The sequence below is a fragment of the Elephantulus edwardii genome, unplaced genomic scaffold (assembly GCF_000299155.1).
Source record: "Elephantulus edwardii isolate Elephantulus edwardi_28Jun2011 unplaced genomic scaffold, EleEdw1.0 scaffold00167, whole genome shotgun sequence".
In the NCBI taxonomy this organism is placed as follows: Eukaryota; Metazoa; Chordata; class Mammalia; order Macroscelidea; family Macroscelididae; genus Elephantulus; species Elephantulus edwardii.
This window is the reverse complement of record NW_006399917.1, coordinates 6,600,382-6,605,517: the sequence shown is the minus strand read 5'-3', so window position 1 is coordinate 6,605,517 and position 5,136 is coordinate 6,600,382. Positions and strand designations below refer to the sequence as shown.

At 35.7% G+C, this 5,136-nt stretch overlaps 1 protein-coding gene and 1 pseudogene across 1 annotated transcript in view; one reads left to right on the top strand and one right to left on the bottom strand.

The window, feature by feature from the left end:
• ARAP2 (ArfGAP with RhoGAP domain, ankyrin repeat and PH domain 2) overlaps nt 1-5,136 on the bottom strand; it is a 302,530-nt gene that overhangs the window by 63,690 nt on the left and 233,704 nt on the right. The gene's annotated exons all lie outside the window — the stretch shown is intronic.
• Nucleotides 1,408-1,680, top strand: LOC102846302 (annotated as a pseudogene).

Here is a 5,136-nt window from a genome sequence, read left to right as displayed (position 1 = left end):
ATTAGGGTAACCAGGATGGGTGTACTGGAGACGGTGAGATTGACACAGGACAGAATAGAGTTTAGAGCTGTTGTACATTGGGTCTTATGAGTTGCAAGCGACTTGAAAGGCACATAACAACAACAAAAACAACATGAATTTCTTTGATGGTTCATAAATTTATTAGAAGTATTTATAGACTAATTAGCAGGTAAAATAAAATAAGTTTATAAAACCTGGCAAATTCTTGCAATATTTAAATGTAACAATAGTGTCAGTACTATCTTTATTAGAAGCAGGAGTGGCATACACTTCCTAAATAACATGCCTCCAGAAACTCTATAAACTTTGATAAATGTTGATAATTGTAGAGGGGCTTCAGGCCTTTTGTTCGTAGATTTGTCATGATTTGTACTAACTTGAAGGCAATCAACAATAACAACAACAACAACAATCTTCATGTCTAATATTGTATAATCTTAGTTCCTGGAGTTAAGACTTCAGAGATAATTGTTTCCACGAACAGCTGCTATTTACTGAACAACAATTAAGCACTAGGCATTATATACACATGTTGTTTGTTATAACTTACCAATTTTACCCCTTATGGCAACAGTCTTTATAGAAATTATTATATTTTGCACTTCACATTAATTATGAAATAAAAAAATCATTGAGATTTGGCCTATTACCTAAGCCATATAACAGTGTGAGGTGAAGTAATGCCATCTAACTTCAACGTCTCAAGTCCTTCCTAACATTGAGTGGGAATGTGAATCTAACTAAGGTTATTTTCTCATAAGTAATTCTGGAATTTAACAAGTGCCAGTTCTTCAAGGAATTTCTCAGGACTTCACAAGGTAAGGTAAGCAAAATGTGAAAGACACTACCAGATAGGTCTCTCTCTTTCTTCCCTCCATATCGCAAAAGAAAATGATACAAAAATAATTTTAAAATTGGGTATGGAAGTAGATGGTGATGCTGTAGCTGTCTTGAAGATGAAAATGGTACATCTAAATGGAATGCAGTAACTGGATTAGAATAAAAGCTTACTTGCCTCTAATAAAAAATCACAGTGAGAAGATGACTTACAAATGTCAAAATGCCTATACTAAATAGAGTCACTATGACAAGCAGCCACTACTGTGGTAACTCTAAAGTATCCTTATTTATAGGTACCACAGCAAGAACAGGAGCTTATGATAAGGCATATAATTAACGAGGTTTGGAAAAAATTAGACATATATATTTCACATAAGCATTAGAGTATGAAATACTTCAGGAGAGTAAAAACCCCAAGTTCCTAGAAAAATGACAGAGCTGAAAACAATGATATTAAAATAGAAATAATATTTATTACATTGCATAAAAACTACATTGTGAAGTTGTTGTTTGTTGTGGGCTAGGGTGACTTTTGGTGTCGTCATCATGTTCCTAACTGCAGTCTCCTTTGCCAAGAGCAAGTCAAAAAACATTCTGGTAAGAATGTTAAGCCAAGCAGGGACAGGTTATGCCTTCAACACCAAGAGAGGTCGACTGCAGGAGAAACTGACTCTTTTGCATTATGATCCCATCGTGAAGAAAAAAGTCCTTTTTGTGGAACAGAGAAAAATACGCTCCCTCTAAACAATGGATTGAAAATGAATTTGATTTATAAATGAGAAGACTAGAAAGTGGGATACCAATTCAGAAACCCTGTAACATGGAATAAAAGAAGAAGAAATGGCCTGGGATCACGGCCTCCTGTGATTTGAAGGCCACTGTGAATGAAAACAATGCAGTGAAAGAAGTTTCTTCAAATTAGGACACAGATCATTGCATCACATTTATTTATCTTGCTAGATATTTTTATAGCCCTTAATAAAAAAAATTAAAATAAAAAAAACTACATTGTGAATGACAGAAGCATGAAATGGCAACAAAACCTACCTCAAGAACTGAATATGTGACCAGAGACAAAGGAAAAGAAAAGGTGAGGAGAGGTGAGGCTCTGTGCCAAGAGTGAGCACTCTCCATTGCTTGTGAGGAGACAGGACTAAGCTGTCCCTGGGATTTTAAGTCCCTCCATCTGGGGGTCCTTGTCTTCAAGGGTCCAGGGGCCAAAGACGGAAATAGACTTTATTACAGAACTTCAAACACAGGAAATATAATTGCAGGTCTCTGAGAGAAAGAGGGCTGATCTGAGACCCTCTGAATGTAAGCTCCTTGAGCTGGTGGCCCTGATCTCTAATATCCTTCCACTACAGAGACAAAGGAAGACATTAAGCTCCAGGAGAAAAGGTGCATGAGAAACTGCTTGAATAGAGCACCTAGTCTCACATCAGTCAACCAGTTCATACATGAAGGAGGCCTACAGAGTTGGTGTCAGGGGATTACTGCAAGGCGAGATTCCTACAGGGCTGCAGCATGGAACAGAGAGAATCTGAAAGGCTTTAGGAAAGGCAAATTTTCTCTGAAAGGACTTACAGTGGAGTGAGAAGCTCACAGCACTTTACCTTGGGAACCAATTAGTAAGATTATAAAGGTAAAAACCACCACCAACTTTCACAGACATAACAGAAATGACCTAACACCAAGAAAAACCTTCATGTAATGTCAAGGAAGCAACAGACAGCTTCAAACTCTGTGAAAAAAAACAAATTAAGCCTTCTTCAAAATAAGCAGAGAATGTCAGAGACTTCATGAATGCACCAGGGTCAAGAAGGAAGATGATATATCCTAATGTGGAGACATTTGAACAACTCCAAATCAAAGTACAAATGATAGAAGAAACATGGGAAGAAATAAAGGGAATAACTTAGAGGTAGAGAACCACAAAAATACACTGATGAAGAGTTATTTGAACAGCTAAAGAAAAAGGTGCAAATTATGGAAGAAACAACAAGATGGAAACCAACAAGAAAGCAAATGGTCTAGAGACAAGGAGCCTGAAGAAATATACTGATGAGGAAGAACGTGCACAAATATGGAAGATCATGCAAAAATGGGGGGGGGGAGGATTGGAACTATAGATAAAGAGATACAAGTTCTAAAAAAATCATCACAAGATAGAGAGGACACTGCCAGCACAGTACTAGAAATAACAGGTAGGCATGAAAATGTAATCTAGACATTAAGATAGAAATTACAGAAGTGTACAACATGCTTGAAGGAAAAAAAAATTAGAACAAGAAAGATGGAGCAGAGAGTCAGTGAACTGGAAGACAAGTACCTCAATGTAAACATACTAGAAGAAAAATCTAAGATGAGACATAAAGAAAAGGAAGAAAATATTAGAATCATGTTGCATGACATCAAAAGGAATAACATACATATGACTGGAATTCCAAAATATGAGAGGGATAGAAAAATCATTGAAAAAAACCCCCTGTATAATAGGTACTAGAAGAATTTCCCAGGTATTATGAAGAATGAGGAAACTGACATTCAGGAAGCTCAGTGAACACTAGACCCCAAAGGGAAAACATCAAGATATATCAGAATCAAATTCTCCAAAATAAAAGTTATGGATATACTACTGAAAACAACATGAGAAAAACAAGTTACCTATTAAAAAAAAAGCAATCAGATTAAGTTCTGACTTTTTACCAGAAACCATGCAAGCAAGAAGACAATGGGATGGCTCATACAGAAAGTGGAAAGAAAACAATTGTTAACCAAGGGTCCTGTACCCAGCAAAGTTCTCCATCAAATATAAAGGAGAAATCACATACTTTGCAGAAAAGAAAGAACTTAAGGAATTTGTGAAAACAAGACGAAACCTACAAGAACTTTTAAGAGAAGTCCTACACACAGAGATACCAAAGGAAAACCATAATAACAAGAGAAAACAAAAAGAAACACAGCAAAATAGCAACAATAAAACCTGACCTGTCAATAATCATACTAAATGTGAAAGGACTATATGCATCAATCAAGAGGAAGAAAAAAGAGCAGCAGAATGTATAAAAAAAACCAAAGCCCTTCAATATGCTGTTTACAAGAGACACATCTAATAAATGAAGAGAAAGACTCATAATCAAAGGCTGGGGGAAAAAAATATACTAAGCAAACAGCATCCACAAAAAAAGTAGGAATAGCAATACTAATCTCTGATAAAATAGACTTCAGAATGAAAATCACCTTAAAAGACAAGGAAGGGCATTATATCATCATTAAAGTCATAGTATATAAAGAAGATATAACATTGGCAAATATCTATGCATCAAATAATATAATTGATAAATACATTAAAAAAGCCTGTTCAGAGAACTGAAGAAAGAAATATATAGCACCACAATAGTGGCAGGAGACTGTAAAAAAAAAATTTTAAAAAGCAGTATATAACAAGCAAGAAAAAAAAAATTTGGTTAAGGCATCAAACATTGTTGCAATATAAACTTCCACAAACTTTTTTATAGTTGTATTTAAAACTGCTATGATAAATTATTTGGTACTTAAGTGTTATAATGCAATATGCAAAGAACTGGAGTCAGAAAATCAAAAGGGCTGAACTTGCTCAGCATTTCTTAAGCTGAAGGAATTGAAAAACAAATTCAAGCCAGGAATGGCAATACTTAAGGAAGCTTTGGGCAGAATAGTAAATATCCAAGGAGCATTAAAAGAAGATGGAAAGAGTATAATGAGTCCCTGTATCAGAATGAATTGGCTGACACAGAAGAATTCCATCAAATAATATATGAGCCTATGGTAATGAAGGAAGAAGTTCAATCTGCACTGAAAGAGTTGGCAAAAAACAAGGTTCCAGGAATTGACAGCATACTAACTGATGTATTTCAACAAACAGATGCTGCCCTGGATGTGTTCACAAAGTTGTTCCAAGAAATCTAGGGTACAGTAAGCTGGCCAACTGACTTAAACAGTTCTATATTTGTTGTCATTCCAAAGAAAGGTGATCTGACAGAGCGCCAAAATTATCGAATATAAGTATCACATGCAAGTAAGATTCTGCTGAAAATCATCCAAAAACAACTGGAACAGCACGTAAAAGAGAAATGCCAGAAGTACAGGCTGGGTTTAGAAGAGGCCATGGTACTAGAGAGATTATAGCTAAAGTTAGATGGCTCTTGGCTGAAAGCAGAGAGTACCAGAGGAATGTCTGTGTTTCATTGACTATGGAAAGGTTTTTGACTGTGTGGATTGCAAGAAACAGTGGCT